Raw genomic sequence first — 9,392 nt, 5'->3', positions numbered from 1 at the left:
TCGATGATACTCCGGACTCCATATTCGTATAATAGTTATCACTATCGCTCTTCTGTACTGGTGCGAGGTGGCAGATGCGTATTGGTCGCCATCGCCACGGAGTGTCAACGATTGTTCTCTGAGGCCAGGCCCAGTACCTTACAACGTAGAAAATGTAGAATTACGTTACAAAGTAAGTAACGCATACGTTAGCGAGTTTGTTATTATCATACTCGTGGCAAGTGGTCAGAGTTTACTATCGGCTAATGCATTAAACTAATGATGAAAACAATCGCGTCAGCGCGGGATAACCCGGTGGCTTGCTGGGTCGCGCTCGCGGTGTCGCGGTCACATGACTGACTTCCGTTTTGACCGCCGCCTTGCCACTAAATAGGAAAGTAAGTTACGCACAAGCTTATATATTAATCTCGTGATAACGCAACTAAGAGTCTTATCTTCTACTAGGGTTTGATTAATTAAACAAATCAATTCATATCATCAATATTTTCACATGTACATATAATGAGCTGCAAAAGTAGGTACATGGCGAATTTATCAATGAATTCATTCATAATTTCTCTATGCAATTTCGCAGCTCACTGTACATGACATGTATATGTAAGTATTCTGTAAGAATATACTTTCTAAATGAAAATGCGACACCTGAAAGGTTAATGACAGTCGTAGCATTAATTATCTTAAAAATCTATTAATCACTCTGATTCAGACATAGGTATGTAGATTATCTAGCCGTAACGAAAAGAATGTGACAAATCATCAAAACACGCCTCGTCATCGGGATAACCCGTTAGTTAGGTATGTGACCAATTGGCCAGGTTGTGTCCAACAGTATTATTTGGAACCTTGCGGTTTTGCAACAAGGCGAAAATTTAATATTTTTGACGTTGCTTTTAGTTTAGCGACTTCCGTTTTGAGATCCGTGTAAAAACAACAAAATTATTTCAAAATACATATAGCTTACTTAATTATCCATTATACCAAAGATTTATACTAAGATCGATTCCTATTTAGCATATTGTTAAAGTTTTGATCTTGTTTTGACACGATCTTTAGCTACGCGAGTTTAATCCTGACATAGCTATATTAGGTATACCCTTGCGAGTATGTAACTTATCTAAATATATAAAAGAAGAAGCTGACTGACTGACTGACTGACTGACTGACTGACTGACTGACTGACATATCAACGCACAGCCGAAACCGCTGGTCCTAGAGATTTCAAATTTGGCACGTAGGTTCCCTATATAGTGTAGAGGAGCACTAAGAAAGGATTTTCCAAAATTCACCTCCTAAGGGGGTCAAATGGGGGTTCAAAGTTTGTATGGGGAAACAAGATTAGTTTGACTAATTTATTCGAAACTTCACAGGAAGATTCCTTAAGACATATGACTGAATACGTGTTTCAGGTTTTTTGAAAATTTAACCCCTAAAAGGGTGAAAAGGGGGTGATAAAGTCAAAAAATCAATATGGGTATCGTTTTTATGGTTTATCGGGTCGCTGATCACGATAAATACAACGTTTTTAAAATCTAACGAGGCGGAAGTGAAATACCTTCTCCCCTGTTGTGGTGCAATGGGGTCTAAATATCAAAAAAATATATAAAAGAGGATATTGACTGACTGACCGACATATCAACGCACAGCCGAAACCGCTGGTCCTAGAGACGTCAAATTTGTCAAGTAGGTTCCTTATATAGTGTAGAGGAGCACTAAGAAAGAATTTTCCAAAATTCACTTCCTAAGGGGGTCAAATGGGGGTTCAAAGTTTGTATGGGGAAACAAGATTAGTTTGACTATTGTATTCGAAACTTCACAGGAAGATTCCTTAAGACATATGACTGACTACGTGTTTCAGGTTTTTTGAAAATTTAACCCCTAAAAGGGTGAAAAGGGGGTGATAAAGTCAAAAAATCAATATGGGTATCGTTTTTATGGTTTATCGGGTCGCTGATCACGATAAACACAACGTTTTTAAAATCTAACGAGGCGGAAGTGAAATACCTTCTCCCCTGTTGTGGTGCAATGGGGTTTAAATATATAAAAGAAGATATTGACTGACTGATTGACATATCAACACACAGCCGAAACTGTTGGTCCTAGAGATTTCAAATTTGGCACATAGGTTCCTTATATGGCGTAGAGGAGCACTAAGAAAGGATTTTTCAAAATTCTCCTCTTAAAAGGGTGAAATGGGGGTTCAAAGTTTGTATGGGGAAACAAGATTAGTTTGACTATTTTATTCGAAACTTCACAGAAGGATTTCAAAAGAAATTTGACCCCTAAAGGGGTGCAAAGGGGGTAAAGTCAAAAGCACAATATGGGTATCGTTTTTATGGTTTATCGGGTCGCTGATCACGATAAATACAACGATTTTAAAATTTAATGAGGTGGAAAAGAAATTTTCTCCCCTGTTGTTGTGCAATGAGGTTAAAATATCCAAAATAGCCATAAGTATAGCTTTAGTTTTTATCTTTACTTCTGGTTCAAGAGATTTCAAATTAACACGGAAGTTCCTTAGAGGAGCACTAAGAAAGGATTTTTTATAGTTCACCTCCTAGCATGATAATTTGACAGGGGCAAGGACAGGGACAGGAACGGGATAGGGTTAGGGATAGGGATAGAGACAGGGACAGGGACAGGGACAGGGACAGGGACAGGGACAGGGACAGGGACAGGGACAGGGACAGGGACAGGGACAGGGACAGGGACAGGGACAGGGACAGGGACAGGGACAGGGACAGGGACAGGGACAGGGACAGGGACAGGGACAGGGACAGGGACAGGGGGACAGGGACAGGGACAGGGGACAGGGACAGGGACAGGGACAGGGACAGGGACAGGGACAGGGACAGGGACAGGGACAGGGACAGGGACAGGGACAGGGACAGTGGGACAGGGACAGGGACAGGGACAGGGACAGGGACAGGGACAGGGACAGGGACAGGGACAGGGACAGGGACAGGGACAGGGACAGGGACAGGGACAGGGACAGGGACAGGGACAGGGACAGGGACAGGGACAGGGACAGGGACAGGGACAGGGACAGGGACAGGGACAGGGACAGGGACAGGGACAGGGACAGGGACAGGGACAGGGACAGGGACAGGGACAGGGACAGGGACAGGGACAGGGACAGGGACAGGGACAGGGACAGGGACAGGGACAGGGACAGGGACAGGGACAGGGACAGGGACAGGGACAGGGACAGGGACAGGGACAGGGACAGGGACAGGGACAGGGACAGGGACAGGGACAGGGACAGGGACAGGGACAGGGACAGGGACAGGGACAGGGACAGGGACAGGGGACAGGGACAGGGACAGGGACAGGGACAGGGACAGGGACAGGGACAGGGACTGGGACTGGGACTGGGACAGGGACAGGGACAGGGACAGGGACAGGGACAGGGACAGGGACAGGGACAGGGACAGGGACAGGGACAGGGACAGGGACAGGGACAGGGACAGGGACAGGGACAGGGACAGGGACAGGGACAGGGACAGGGACAGGGACAGGGACAGGGACAGGGACAGGGACAGGGACAGGGACAGGGACAGGGACAGGGACAGGGACGGGATAGGGTTAGGGATAGGGATAGGGATAGGGATAGAAATAGGGGACGGGGACGGGGATAAAATGCAGGTGGCTCAGTGGGAAGGTATTAGTAAGTAGGCATCGGCGAGTATCCTGCATCCGTAATAACTATTACATTCAATGTGCTGTAAGAAGATCGTTGTTTGCTTGCCTTTTATATGTTTACGTTTGCAATAAGTATAAGTAAAATGGAAAAAATTGTAAGCGATAATGCAAGGAAGTACTTTCTACCCTACCGACCATAGCGTCGAGATACTGGCTATGTGGGTTGTATGAAGTTTCCCCAGTATAAATATTTAAATAGGTAAAATACATACATATTCGTACCTACTACCTACGCTGTGGTCGCTTTGTAACAATTCTACAATCATTGCAAGAATTTATTTTAAAGCAATAGTAATATGTGTAAGGTACAGTCAGCCAAAACCGGACCGTACAGCAAATAGATCAGTTACAATGGCCCTCCAGTCGAGAATTGCCCCGCTTTACCTTAATCGAAATAATCGCGGACATCTGTACCTACAAAGAAACCTACGGATCCAAATGAAAATCTTATTTTTTGTAAACGTTTCAATAAGAATACTTTTATTACGCGGGCGAAGCCGCGGGTAAAAGCTAGTTTTTCATAAATACATCTCACTGATACTGGCATGTCATATAGTGCGAGCGAGATGTATGCATAGTAGGCACATAAAACTGATTGGTCTGTGACAGGAAGTAAAAAAGTAACGCAGACTTTGGTACCGAATGCGAATATTTCAATGTCAAACTAGTTCTTAGGCTACTTGGAAATCGTTTATTGTAGTAGGTAGTTGGTATAAACAAGAGATCTTCTCTTGTTTATCGTTAGTGCGTTTTCACATTATCCGATCCGATATCGGATACATCCTACATGTAGGACCGATATCCCATACGTTACAGGCGCCATCTTGGATTTTGTCCATTGAAATCCTTCCGACATGAAAACGGACTTTAGTCTCATCAAAACCATTCTTACATCATAACAAGTTATGAAATCTGAAGTGTCTCGCCACAAGACTTTAATTGATTGGCGCCTCGAAGTTCCTTTTTTGCCAAAAATTAAAGTAAATTAAACACATATACATAGATGTTTATTCAACGTAAAAAAAGCTCTCGTCCCCTTGAGTCATTCCAAATCAGAAAGCCGCTTCCTACAATTTCAGTACGGTTTAAAAAAACTTCTGCATGTCAGTGTCCTTTTTGTACGAAAAAAAATTAGCAAAACCCTGTACCTATTTAATAAAACAAGGTCGACCTTCCTAGGCTTGTCTAGTCTAGAAAGAGTATTTCCACGCCTATCGCATGTTGCGCGCACGGCAGATCCTATCGGGCATCGTTCACTATTAGGTAGTCCAAGTCAGTAGTGAGAAAGTAATTGGCGAACTTCTGTGATTGCGGTAGACCCTATATATTTTTTTTTACGCTGACCAAATTTATTTAAATTTTTTTTCGCTTAATATACACAACTACACATCTGCAATGGGTACTAGTCATCTTATTTATGGGTACAGAGGCACTGACCAAGTTAACATAATTTGACGGAATTCTGTATCAAAGTTATTTTCTTGTTGTTGTTTTCCTTTTCACATTGTTCTAGCAAATTTACTTACTTTGGTTTTTATTATAATTTTGTTCGTTGAAATAAAGCAAACGTCTGAAAATGCACTTAAGCGCTATTTGATAACATTATCCAACAACAAACATTTTCCTCGTTGTGTTGTAACATTGCTAATGTGGAAATTCAAAGTGTTTCAAGGAATAGGTATAATTAATTAATCATTTTATGTCCGTTTAGAAGCCAACCGATCACATATCAATACATTGTTAATGTTGTTAATGTTGTTTTGTCCATACAATTTTGTTAAAAACAAGGATTATTTATATAGGATTTACAATCTTCATACTAAGAATCGTACCTCCATTATCAGCGCCACCTAATCATACTTAATCATAACTACATTTATGATGCGTACAAAATTATTTTTTTCAAAATGTGTGTAGACATATTGACGTGATATCATGATATTAAAAAAAAGAAATATGTCATTTGTTCTTATAAAAAATAAAAACACGCAAAAATATTTCGGGGAAAATATGATTTTGGCCACTTCCAGGCTGCAAAACAGCATCATTTAGTTTTAAGCCTAAAATGCCCATACATTTCAGGGGTACGCATTTTTGTACGGGTTTTGTCAGTATCTTTCTTGATTAAAAAAAAAGATTCAAAGTATTTTTTTTTACATAATTACCGAAGCCAGATTTTTAATCATAATCATAACCTTATTTTTATTTAATGCATCTGTGAATTGATTTTGATTTTTGTTAGAGAGTGCTATCTATGGTCTGAGACCTAACAGCGACAGTTTGAGGTAAATGCGAGAAAACTGCGCATGCGCAAGCGTAATGCGCAAGAGTCATGCGGGCGGGACTTTCCGAGCCGCACGCGCAGCGCGTATCGCGAGATTCGCGAGGACGTTCAAATTTTAAACTTTGGTGTTACATTGAATGTAGCATTTTATTGGGTGCTAATTTATACAAATAATTAAACTATTGATTTGATTAGTTCGAGTGAAGGTAGGCGAAGAGAGATCGCAATACTTTAACATTGGGATTGAGATGGTGGAGGCGCTGCAATTTTTTTCATTTTTATTTTTAGCTAATGGCCGGGGTGTTGCGGCAGATATGGCTAGAAGTAGAATTATAATAAAGCCGCCATTTGCAAATAAAACATATGCTAGGGAAACTACATATACCGATTTTGTTTCACGCACAAATCTTCACCACATCTGTCCCCGAACGCGTAAAATAACAATTCACTGGATAGTGTCCTTCGCTAGAAGGTCGTTGTTCCTTCATCAGAAACGTCAAAGGCTCCAGCAGATGGTGATCGTACTCGTGCTCCTTCAGCCGTTCCGCCGGGAGAGGGCGCCAGTAGTTCGAGTGAGGGTACGTGAAGAGAGACCGCAGCACTTTGGGATCTAAGATGGTGGAGGTGCTGGGATTTTCTTGATTTTGAGCCAGTGAGGTTAAAGGCATTGTTGTAGTGGATGGTACAAGCAGTGCGAAATACATGATGAACTCCATTTGTCAGGATTCCAGAAAATCTATTTATAATTTATGACTTTTATTTTCCACTTTTTTTTAAATATTCACCTTTGTCTTTTACATTATTTAAAATGCCATGTTTTATGTTGAGTATACCGTTTAATTTGTTTTTTTTTTACAATGATGCAATGAATACCTATTTATTTTATAGAGGTTCAAGATGAAATAATGCATGATTTAGCAGTACGAGGTACAATAATTTATTCGATGTGTTAATTTTATCAAACATATTTTTTCTGTGTGGAACGAATCAAATAATAAATGTAACTAACAGGTACCGTGAAATTCTGGAAATGTGCGAGTTTTAATACATAGATGTTAAATATTGGAATTTTTAGTTATAGTATTAAAAAAAAGAAACAATCAAAAACATGTGTTCAGCAAGTAGGCCACAGGGGCACATTTACATTTCAACATCCATACTTAATATTATAAATGGGAAAGTGTCTGTTTGTTTGTCCGTTTTTCACGACAAAAAGGAGCGACAAATTGACGTGATTTTTTAAGAGGAAATAGTTGAAGGGATGTAGAGTGACAGAGGCTACTTTTTGTCTCTTCCTAACGCAGGCGAAGCCGCGGGCAAACGCTAGTAATATATAATATAGTAATAACGTGTAATATAGTAATAAAGTGTAAGCACGCATACCTAATTACCGACAAATATTCTCATATTTGGGTTATATATTAAAATCCTTTGGGAAAACTATCTCCTTTTATGATAATTTTAAAAGTATCGAATAGTTAATTTTTTGTTAATTCTGTTAGTAATGCTTGCATCGTGAGAGTTATCAAAATCGCTGCCAACATAGCGTGGTCCGCCTCTAGCGTGCGGTCCAACTTTGGAATAGTTCAGTAAATAAACATTGGCTCATTGCACATACACGCGGCACTCAAACTATTCACTGCCCATTAATATTTTATAGTGTGTAGTATCTTTTATGACTAGGGATTTACAGCAAACAACTTCATTAGGGTAAACAAATTACTTGGAAATCCCTTTCCTATTCTGAAGAGCAATTCCATAATACATTTCTCAGTTAATTTCGTTTGTACTCGGTTAATAAAATAATTTTGGTTGTTGAATAACTAAAATTGGTTTCCTGAAAAACTTACTTAAACTACTAAATATTTATATAATTTATGATAAAAAACAAGCTTTCATTGTTTCGAAATTACTGCAATTAAAATAATGATACACCCTGTTTTTATTGAATTCCGTTAATTTTAAGGGAAGATTCTTTAGTTTAAATACAATCAATTTCTCTAAGAAATTAGTGTCTTACTCTTACGGTTATTTATTTATTTATTTAAACTTTATTGCACAGTAAAAAAATGTACAAAAGGCGAACTTAATGCCAGAAGGCATCGAATTATTAAAAAAATAAATTTAATCACTGAACACGTGTGTGGCATCCCTTACCACTTCCTAAATGTTATTTTGTTTTGACATGTACCGTCAAACAATTGACAATGACTAATGATTAATGATGCTCTTACACTAATTAATCCATTTATTATGTGTGGAAACGAAAAAAAATTTTTTTTTTGGAATTTAACAAAAAGCGATATACAGCGGTTCTTGACGATGAACCTAAATATGTGTCGAATTAACGAAAAAAAAACAAGTTGTATAAAATATCACAATTCTAGAGAATAAAAAATAATTATAAAAAGTTGTCATCAAAATGATTTTTCGTTGTAGTACCTAGTATTATCTGCGTTTTCATTATTTACTCGCGTCACGGGAAACACCCGGTATAAGATCTTTTGCTATATTTTTGGTACCATACATTTTTAATTTACTAAATCCCCACTAGAGGCGCCAGCGGCAAGTGCCTGAACTCATAACTAAATTCGACCCACCTCGCATCGACTCCGTGGCGCAACGGTAGCGCGTCTGACTCCAGATCAGAAGGTTGCGTGTTCAAATCACGTCGGGGTCATATAAACATTACTTTTACTTTTTGTAATTCTTACTTTATTTAGATATTTCTAATATTTTCTATGTTAATTTATAAATGGTTTAAAAATGTATTAGCATATTTTATTTAAATATCAGGCATCTTCTGGGTGAGCTCACTCCATCGTAGGCCATGTCTTCTTTGCCTTTGGCTATTCTGTGGCCATTTATAATTAAAAAAAAATTGTTTGCAAGTGTTACTTATTGTTGCAATTAAATACAGAGTGCCCACGAGGGAACGGAATAATTTTAATCACGCATACTGACTTACATTTACTCCTTATTTCCTATTTATTCGTTATATTCATTCAGCAAAATGTTTTTAACTTAGTTGTTGAACAAATTTGTAAATATGAAATTTAATATGATTCGATAGAATTGAAATAATAAATTACAAAAAAATAAATAAAGCAAAAAGTTGGAGATGCCGGGGATCGAACCCGGGGCCTTTCACATGCAAAGCGAACGCTCTACCACTGAGCTACATCCCCTACGAGTTCACCTTGCGAAATTGATGGTTGAACGCGGATAATAATGTCGTCACTAGAAACTTCAAGCCGATAATCGATAAAAATTATATGGAGCCATTTTGAACTTTTCAATTGTTTTGTTTAATGTACGTATTCTTAATTATTTTTTATATCTACATATTTGTAGTTTAAATCAGTAAATGACCAATAAGCACGAAACTATGAAAATAATATTCCATAAG

The 9,392-nt window shown here is 38.8% G+C and overlaps 2 non-coding genes across 2 annotated transcripts; one reads left to right on the top strand and one right to left on the bottom strand.

The window, feature by feature from the left end:
- Nucleotides 1-8,591: 8,591 nt before the first annotated feature.
- Nucleotides 8,592-8,663, top strand: Trnaw-cca. The gene has a single exon. It is a non-coding gene; the product is annotated as a tRNA-Trp (tRNA).
- A 436-nt stretch (nt 8,664-9,099) lies between these two features.
- Trnaa-ugc lies at nt 9,100-9,171 on the bottom strand. Its single transcript has one exon. It is a non-coding gene; the product is annotated as a tRNA-Ala (tRNA).
- Between the last annotated feature and the right edge of the window lie 221 nt (nt 9,172-9,392).

This window comes from Leguminivora glycinivorella, chromosome 16 (assembly GCF_023078275.1).
Source record: "Leguminivora glycinivorella isolate SPB_JAAS2020 chromosome 16, LegGlyc_1.1, whole genome shotgun sequence".
Lineage (NCBI taxonomy): Eukaryota > Metazoa > Arthropoda > Insecta > Lepidoptera > Tortricidae > Leguminivora > Leguminivora glycinivorella.
Note: the sequence above shows the minus strand (reverse complement) of the source record. Positions and strands in the feature narration are given on the sequence as shown.